Source organism: Puma concolor, chromosome E1, assembly GCF_028749965.1.
Source record: "Puma concolor isolate L17-30 chromosome E1, mPumCon1.1.hap2, whole genome shotgun sequence".
Lineage (NCBI taxonomy): Eukaryota > Metazoa > Chordata > Mammalia > Carnivora > Felidae > Puma > Puma concolor.
Window position 1 is genome coordinate 13,346,514 of NC_141680.1, and position 9,227 is coordinate 13,355,740.

Sequence of the window (9,227 nt, forward strand, 5' to 3'; positions counted from 1 at the left end):
CTGTAATTCGAGCAGCTAAATTATTCATCAGGAACAGCAGGCAGAGATTGGACAGTGACCGAGAGACAGGAGGCCCCAGCCCAGTCCGTGACCCAGGCGTGGGGGACCGGCTCCCCCTGCTCCTGAGGGGCCAGGCTGGGTCAGAGGGGCCTGGGGGAGAGAGTTGCCCTGGGGGTCCCCGCAGAGCTGGAAGAGCCTCATTCCGGCTGGGGGGGGGGGGGGCACTGCATCAGGGCGTTCTGGCCATGTAGGGAACTGTAGTAAGGGTGGGGGGTCCCTGGCCCTCAGGGACTTGTCTTGAGTCCTCAGGGACTCACCTGCTCCAGCCAGGTGGACCCCAGGCCACAGCAGGCTGGCACTGTCCTGAAAGACCAGGGTTCAAGGTGCCTGGCTCCCCTATGCGGTCTCCCTCCTGCAGCCTAGAACCTTCCCCGCTGACCTCAGGCGGTTGGGGTGGGAAGGGGCCTGGCCAGAGTCCCATCCGCAGTTCAGACCTGGCCTCCCTGCTCCTCCAGGAGGCTCAGGGTGGGGAGGCAGGGAACAGGTGCACATGTGACATGCGAGCTCACTCCTCAAATGCAAATCACAGTCCAGCTCCGTGTCCCTTCACCTCCACTCTGGGCACAGGAAGGGACGTGTGGTGAGAAATCTCGCCCCGGCTCTCCTGCCCTGCCTGGTCAGCCCCCTCAGCCCAGGCCTGTGCTCTGACCCAGAGGGCGCCCCAGACAGAGAGCTCAGAATGCAGTCGTCAGGCATTGTCCTTTCCTCCTTCCAGCTCTGTGGGTCCCGGGGGACAGAGTGGCCAGAGGAGCAGGGGGAGGTGGGGATGAGCCCAGTGCCCGGTTGTGGTTGTTGGGCAACATCTCCCACGCAGGAGTCTCCTTGCCCTACAAGGAAGCCTTCTTGGGGGGAGAGGGAAGGTTTTCTCTTCCTCCCGCCCACGGCACCTGGACCCGGTAGGTGCTCCGTGGATATGAAGGGAGGCAAATGATGGATGGATGGATGGATGGTGGGACATGGCGGGGGGGGGGGGGGGGGGGAGGGAACGAGGGAGCGACCTGGAGTGTGGGTGAGGACTGAGACAGGACAAGTGAGGAGGGAGGGAGGGAGAAGTCAGGAGGGGCCAGAGGAAAAGTACGAGAAGAAGTAAAACCGAGGGGGGCGTCTAGTGGCAGAGAACTTGCTGAGATGGGGGTGAGAAGTAGGTTTGGCAGGGGGAGGAGGAGGAGGAGGGAGGCCCAGGAGGAGCAGGAGGAGGAGGGAGGCTCAGGAGGAGGAGGAGGAGGGAGGCTCAGGAGGAGGAGGAGGAGGAGGAGGAGGGAGGCCCAGGAGGAGGAGGAGGAGGAGGAGGAGGGAGGCCCAGGAGGAGGAGGAGGAGGGAGGCTCAGGAGGAGGAGGAGGGAGGCCCAGGAGGAGGAGGAGGTGGGAGGCCCAGGAGGAGGAGGAGGAGGAGGGAGGCTCAGGAGGAGGAGGAGGAGGAGGGAGGCCCAGGAGGAGGAGGAGGAGGAGGGAGGCCCAAGAGGAGGAGGAGGAGGAGGAGGAGGGAGGCCAAGAGGAGGAGGAGGAGGGAGGCCCAGGAGGAGGAGGAGGAGGAGGAGGGAGGCCCAGGAGGAGGAGGAGGAGGGAGGCCCAGGAGGAGGAGGAGGATGGAGGCTCAGGAGGAGGAGGAGGAGGGAGGCCCAGGAGGAGGAGGAGGAGGAGGGAGGCTCAGGAGGAGGAGGAGGAGGAGGGAGGCCAGGAGGAGGAGGAGGAGGAGGCCCAAGAGGAGGAGGAGGAGGAGGGAGGCCCAAGAGGAGGAGGAGGAGGAGGGAGGCCCAGGAGGAGGAGGAGGAGGAGGAGGAGGAGGGGAGGCTCAGGAGGAGGAGGAGGAGGGAGGCCCAGGAGGAGGAGGAGGAGGAGGGAGGCCCAGGAGGAGGAGGAGGATGGAGGCTCAGGAGGAGGAGGAGGAGGGAGGCCCAGGAGGAGGAGGAGGAAGAGGGAGGCCCAGGAGGAGGAGGAGGATGGAGGCTCAGGAGGAGGAGGAGGAGGGAGGCCCAGGAGGAGGAGGAGGAGGAGGGAGGCCCAGGAGGAGGAGGAGGATGGAGGCTCAGGAGGAGGAGGAGGAGGGAGGCCCAGGAGGAGGAGGAGGAGGAGGGAGGCCCAGGAGGAGGAGGAGGAGGAGGGAGGCTCAGGAGGAGGAGGAGGAGGAGGAGGAGGAGGGAGGCCAGGAGGAGGAGGAGGAGGAGGAGGAGGAGGGAGGCCCAGGAGGAGGAGGAGGGAGGCCCAGGAGGAGGAGGAGGGAGGCCCAGGAGGAGGAGGAGGAGGAGGAGGGAGGCTCAGGAGGAGGAGGAGGAGGAGGGAGGCCCAGGAGGAGGAGGAGGAGGAGGAGGAGGGAGGCCCAGGAGGAGGAGGAGGAGGAGGAGGAGGGAGGCTCAGGAGGAGGAGGAGGAGGAGGAGGATGGAGGCCCAGGAGGAGAAGGAGGAGGGAGGCCCAGGAGGAGGAGGAGGAGGAGGAGGAGGGAGGCCCAGGAGGAGGAGGAGGTGGGAGGCCCAGGAGGAGGAGGAGGAGGAGGAGGGAGGCCAGGAGGAGGAGGAGGAGGAGGAGGAGGGAGGCCCAGGAGGAGGAGGAGGAGGAGGAGGGAGGCCCAGGAGGAGGAGGAGGAGGAGGAGGGAGGCTCAGGAGGAGGAGGAGGGAGGCCCAGGAGGAGGAGGAGGAGGGAGGCCCAGGAGGAGGAGGAGGAGGAGGAGGGAGGCCCAGGAGGAGGAGGAGGAGGAGGAGGAGGAGGGAGGCTCAGGAGGAGGAGGAGGAGGAGGAGGGACGCCCAGGAGGAGGAGGAGGAGGAGGAGGAGGGAGGCTCAGGAGGAGGAGGAGGAGGAGGAGGAGGGAGGCCCGGCAGGGGGAAGGGGGAGGAGGAGGAGGACCTAGGCTTTTGGAAAGTGGAGCCCTGGGGGCAGCACGTGCTGACTCACCCTCCTGCCTTCAATTTTCCCTGTTTCCTGGGGATTCTCATTTTATTTTCGGGAAAGCTGCCTGCTCCGTGACTAATTTGTTCTTAAACAAACCAAACCCAGGCGGTGGGGAGGCTAGGCGGGGCCTGAGTCACTCTCCCCGCCCAGGGGGACCACACCTCAGCTGTGGGCCCGGGCCTCCCCTCCAGCTCCTGGGGGGCCCCACCCTCTGCCTTGGCCCCAAGGTGGCTCCGATGCTCCTCAGGGAGGCTGGGGTCCCTGAGCTGAGGGACCCCTGGCTGCCGAGTGAGCTCCCTGAGCCTCCGCTGCCTCGAACAGTGCCTGGCAGCCAGCCAGTGCTCAACGAACGTTCGTTGACTGACTGACTGATGGCTGTCCCTCCCTCTTCTCTCCCACTCACCCCTGCTGGAACCCTTCCCATCCCACAGCCCTGCAGTTCTGTGACACATGCTTTCCTAGCAGTTACCTTCACCAGGACCACATCCGAAGCCAGACCCACTGATGAATGGACCTCTCTGAATCTGCATGACCATCACGGGACCCTGCCTGGGGGGAGGGGGTGATACTCGCCGCGCTGCCATTAGGGTGGCTCGGGTCGTGTGCCCATCCGGGAGCACAGCCAGGTCGGGAAGCGGGCTGCAAACCAGGCACTCGACCAGGTCGACCAGGCAGGAGGGAGATGTCAGCCCCTCGATTTTCCAGACCAGAACCAAGGCTCAGAGAGAAGTGGGAACCCGGGGCGGGGGGGGGGGGGGGGGGGGGCCGGGAGGGCAGCTGTGGGCCTGGTGGGGGTGGGGAGGGAAGATGGACCAGAAGGGAAGGGGGAGGGGGAAGGGGGAGGTGTTTTCCCCAGCTCCAGGCCAGACCGGTTTGCCCCCACTCAACCCAGGTCTCCAAAGAGGGGCCAGTGCAAGACAAACCAGCGGCACATTGAAGAAACTTTTTGCGATTCTCCTTTATTTTTGAGATACAGAGAGAGGGAGAGAGAGAGAGAGAGAGGGAGGGACACCGAGTGGGGTAGGGGCAGAGAGAGAGGGAGACACAGAATCCCAAGCAGGCTCCAGGCTCTGAGCCGTCAGCCCAGAGCCCGACGCGGGCCTCGAACTCACCGACCGTGAGATTATGACTGAGCCGAAGTCGGACGCTTAACCGACCGAGCCCCCCCACCCCTGCCCCGCCCCAGGCGCCCCGGCTCATGCTTTTAAAATGTCAACTTTTGTGGTTACATAAAATACACACCTATTAACAAAGCAACTGTGGTTTATAAATAACTAAACCGCCAGGCTCTGGAACACGCGAGAACACCGCCCCCCACCCCGGTCGGCTGCATGCAGGGACTCCCGCAGGGCAGGTGCCGGTCGGCTGCATGCAGGGACTCCCGCAGGGCAGGTGCCGAGGAAACCTTCAGGTGTCCGAAGCGAAGGCGCCCCGGGCCTGGGGGTGTCGGGGCGGAAGGCCGCGAGGGACGGGGAAGGGGCGGCGGGTTCGCGTGGCAGCCGCCGACATCCCGCCCCACGACTTCCCCGCGGGTCCCCCCGGGAGGCCCCGTGCGCCCCGCGCCGCGCCCAGGGCGGGTGGCCAGCTCCGCGCTGCCGCCCGCGGCGAGGCCGCCGGCTGGGTCCCCAGCCTCTCCTGCCCCAGCGCGTTTCCAGGAAGCGGGGAGTCGAGCCGGCCCGACTTCCCGACAGCCGGCCGGGCGCGGAGAGCTGCTGCCCGGCCGCCGCCAAGGCTGCGTCTACACCAGCGATCAATGCGCGCGGGCTCCCCTCCGCCCAGCGCAGCGCCAGGGCGCGCAGGGCACCGTGCCCGCCCCTCGGCCGCACAGGGTCCTGGGCTCCCTTCCTCTCTCCCTTGGTGGACAGGTCACTTGGCCGGCCTGCCTGTCTGCGACTGGGAGCGACAGTCGCCGCCCCCACCCCCACCAGGGCTGTGAGGCGCCCTGGCCGGTGCCAGGCGCCCGCCCGCGGACCCCTCGGCAGCCAGCGGGTCCCAGGCCCAGCCGGCAGGCCCGCCGACCCGAGGTTGGACCAGCCAGCTCCTCCAGCGCTCTGCGGGGCCCGCCCCGCCTCTGCTTTTTAAAAAGGGGGTTCAGTGGATATTCCTGGGAAGGAACTCCCGAAAGAAGCCGCGGCAGGGGCTTTCCCAAACCCAGGGCTGCCCCCCACCATGTGCCTCCCCCCTGCACAGGCTGGGAGTGAGGGGGCTGGGGGAGAGGAGGCCCCCGGACCTCTCGGCTCACCAGCCACCTGCTCCTGATTTGGGAGGCTGGGGGTGGGGGGAGAGGGACGGAGGGAGAGGAGAAAGGCCAGGTGGGAGACAGGGCGACTGAGCCTTTGGGCAGGTGCAGGCATAGCACCCACCACGTGGGGAGGGGTCGGATGGAGGGAGCAGCCCCTTCCTGGAAACCTAACGCCGGAAAGACCTCTGGGTCTCACTAGGTGGCCTGTGTCAGCCCCCAGTTTCTGCCTCTTCCAGGGAAGCTGCAAAGAGGGGTTCTAATGGGGGGGGGGTGCGGCGCCAGCGTCAGAATAGGAGCCCTAAGGGGGCTGCTTGCAGAAGCAGGGTTTCCTTCCCTCTGCTCCTCCCCTCTCCTTCCCCGGGGGCGGGGCGGGGGTGGGGGCCTGTTCCCGGGATGCGGAAGAGACTGACAGCTCTGGAGGAAACCGGGGTCTGAGCTTCCGCCACCAGCTCCCTCCCCCAGAGCCGCCTCAGACTCCCTGGCTCAGTGTCCAGCTTACCCCAGGATGGCAGGGAGGAATGGGGGAGAGGCTGGGGCTGGGGAGTTTGGGGGTGTCTGGGATGGGATGGTGAATGTTGGTGCGGACCACGAATTCACCTCAGGGTGTCTGGAAAGGGCAGAGAGGGCGTCGGAGCCCCTTGACCTTGTTGGTGGCTGGACAGCGTTGGATTGAGGGAGGCCCGGGTCTCAGGCCCAGCGCGCGTGGTCTAGCTTTCTGAAGGGCCGTCCTGCTCCAAGGTCCGAGGAGGGTGATTCTCCGGCAGGAGCCTCCCCTGCCCTCCGCGCCCCACCTGCCGTGTGTCCGTCCATTCCTGGGCTCAGGCAGCCTCCTGACCGGCTTTGCTGAGTCCCCAGCAGGGACAGTCTCCTGCTAAACCTGGAGACACCTTGAAGGGGCTGTGGGGTGGCGGAGGGGAGCCCCCCCTCCCCCCGCCCCGGGCACCCATGAGCACAGGGGAGAAGCCCTCGAGTTGGACTTTGGCACCAGAAATCAATTCTTTTGGTTGAAATTTGAATTAATTTTAGATTCACGCGAGTTGTAGGAAATAATACAGAAAAATCTCCTGTAGGCTTTGCCTCAGCTTCCCGGGAGGGTGACATTTTTCAGAACCGTAGGGCACTGTCGCCGCTCACGCACTGGCCTTCGTACAACCTTATTCCGAGTCTTGCTTGTATATTTGGTTTCTATAATTCTATCACCGGGGCGCCCGGGGGGCTCAGTCCATTGAGCGTCTGACCTCGGCTCAGGTCGTGATCTCACGGTCGGTGAGTTCGAGCCCCGCGTCGGGCTCCGTGCCGACGGCTCGGAGCCTGGAGCCCGCTTCGGATTCTGTGTCTCCCTCTCTCTGCCCCTCCCCTGCTCGTGCTCTCTGTCTCTCAAAAATAAATAAAAATGTTAAAAAATTCTTTTAAGAAGGGTAACATTTCTCAGCGGCTACTTCTCACATCTGAATTTTGAAACCTGTGGACATATTACCTGTTCAAAGATACAGTGTTACCTAAACAGAGGCGAGCTGAGAGGAGTCCAGGGGTGCCCAGGACAGGGGGACAGGGCCGAGGTAGCTGGGGCTGACCCCTCCCTGGGCCTCGGTGTCTCCTCCGACTGAAGGAGTCAGGCAGCACAGATCCAGGCCTGCAGGACTGCGAACCACCCAGGTGAACGCCCAGAGCCCCAGCCTGCGCCCTGTCTGACGGGGACGGGGAGATACAGCCCTTCCTCCTCGCACCGTTTCGAGATTCAAGCACTGAACACACCCAAATGCTCCCCAAACGGTAACCCAGAAAACAGAAGCCTCCTGCCAGCCTGGGAGGCAGCGCCCCGGGGCCGCATCCCGGCATCTCACCTCTGCTTCCTGTCGTGGGGGCGGCACGAGAGGGTCCCCAGGACCGGCAGCCTGATCCTGGCGTCCAGCGGAACGGGCTCGGAATCCAGTTCTGTCCCCACGCTGGCCATGCCTTGCCCTGCCAGCCAGCACCCACTGTCCCTCCCTCCAGTAAAAGCACCCCGGTTTTTTTTTTTTAATTTTTTTTTCAACGTTTATTTATTTTTGGGACAGAGAGAGACAGAGCATGAACGGGGGAGGGGCAGAGAGAGAGGGAGACACAGAATCGGAAACAGGCTCCAGGCTCTGAGCCATCAGCCCAGAGCCCGACGCGGGGCTTGAACTCACGGACCGCTAGATCGTGACCTGGCTGAAGTCGGACGCTTAACCGACTGCGCCACCCAGGCGCCCCAAAAGCACCCCGGTTTTCATCCGTTCTCCGTTCTTGGTCTTTGTGGCTCATCGATGGGACTGATCTCCCCCACCCTGCTGGGGGGTGGGGGACGTGACCCAGGACGTTCCAATCAGAACATGCTCCAGGCACGGGGACAAGACCCGAGCAGGCTAGGGAGAGCCTGCCGGAGGGTGAAGCCAGCAGGGGAAGCAGAAAGCAGAGACGTTTCCAGGTGACGCTGCCTGTGAATCCGGATCCAGCTGTGCCTGAGGCCTCGCTCTCCTCCTGCGTGTTCTCATCGCATGAGCCAACCTCTGTCCCATGGCCTTGGGCCGCTTACCTTGGCTTTCCACGGTCCTGACTAGCAGTTATTAGCTGAGGGCACGGGGCCATTTTCCTTGGGGGTTCAGTTAACGGGGCGCACGGGGCTCAGGTGGTTAAGCAGCCGGCTCGGTTTGGGCTCAGGTCATGATCTCCCAGTTTGTGGGTTCGAACCCCACATTGGGCTCAGTGCTGATGGTGCAGGGCCTGCTTGCTCCCTCTCTCTCTCTCTCAAAATAAATAAATAACCTTAAAAAAAAAAAGAAAATAGAGTCAATGGCAGCAACACCACCTGCTTACGGTTGTCGTGCCGCCGTCAATAAAAGATACTGAACGGAAGTACCTAGTTAAGCGCGCAGGAAGCTACAAAGTAACACCTTGGTAGCAGGTGGCTCGGAGTCGCCTTAACCCCACGAATAGGCACGAGACTGCTCGACTCACCAGGAAAACCCTAAGGACTGAACAACCAGCCTTAGCTGGACTGAGACCAGAACGCCCATGTCATGGGGGGCAGAGACCCTCTCCCTCTCCAGGGCCAGCACAGCTCGGCAGCATCTGTGGACACATCCTAAGGTGACCCCAGGGTGTCCCACCCTCTGTGATTCCCTCTTGGTGGGTGCAGTCCGGAGCTGGGACTGGGGTCTCAGGCACAGACCATGGCGAAGGGGACAGGATGTTACTCCACGGTTATAGTACGTCATGTAAGGCTCCCTCTTGGCAGACCGGAAGGAGAACGTCCCCCTGCTGGCTTGATGAAGTGGCGCCAGGGTGGGGGTCAGGGACTGGGGCCTCTAAACTTGAAGGTGGCCTCCAGCCTCCAGCCAGCAAAACCCCCAGGCCCTCGGTCACACGGCTGCAAAGAAATGAGTCCTGCCAATAACTGCAGGCCTTCCTCGGCTGAGGCTTCAGAGGAGGACACAGCCCAGCCGCCGCCTAACTGCAGCCCTGTGAGTAAGCAGAGGACCCGGCTGCGCGGTCCCCAGACCTCTGACCTCACGCACCTGCACGGTGACAGACGCGCGCGTGGTTTAAGCCACTGAACGTGCGGGAATCGGTCACGCGGCGTGGAAAACAGGTGCTGCGTCCTGCTGGGGTCTGAGGCGTCAGAAGGAAGAGGCACCAGCAGGGACAAAAGGCCAAGACCCTCTTCTCACTGAGTTGGGGTGCACTTTCCGGGGCCCGTTGGTAACTTCAGCTGAGTGACGACTCGCCCCTGACTTGGTTCAGTGTAGGATCGCTGGGGCCATCTTGGAGACCGGCCGCCACACACGGACGGCAGTGAGGACAGAGGCTGGTGGGGGCTTGGAGAGGACTACGGAAGGGAGAGTGGGACAGTTGGAAAGCGAGGAAATTCCCTGAGCATACTCCCAAGGCCCTCGGGTGTGGGGCTACCCCCAGCCCCCCTCCTTACGTGGCTCAGGGAATGAGCTGGGACAAGAAAATGAGTCTCGCTTCTCCAAACCGGGCCCCGGACCCCAGGGGAACCGGGGCCCTGCAGGAA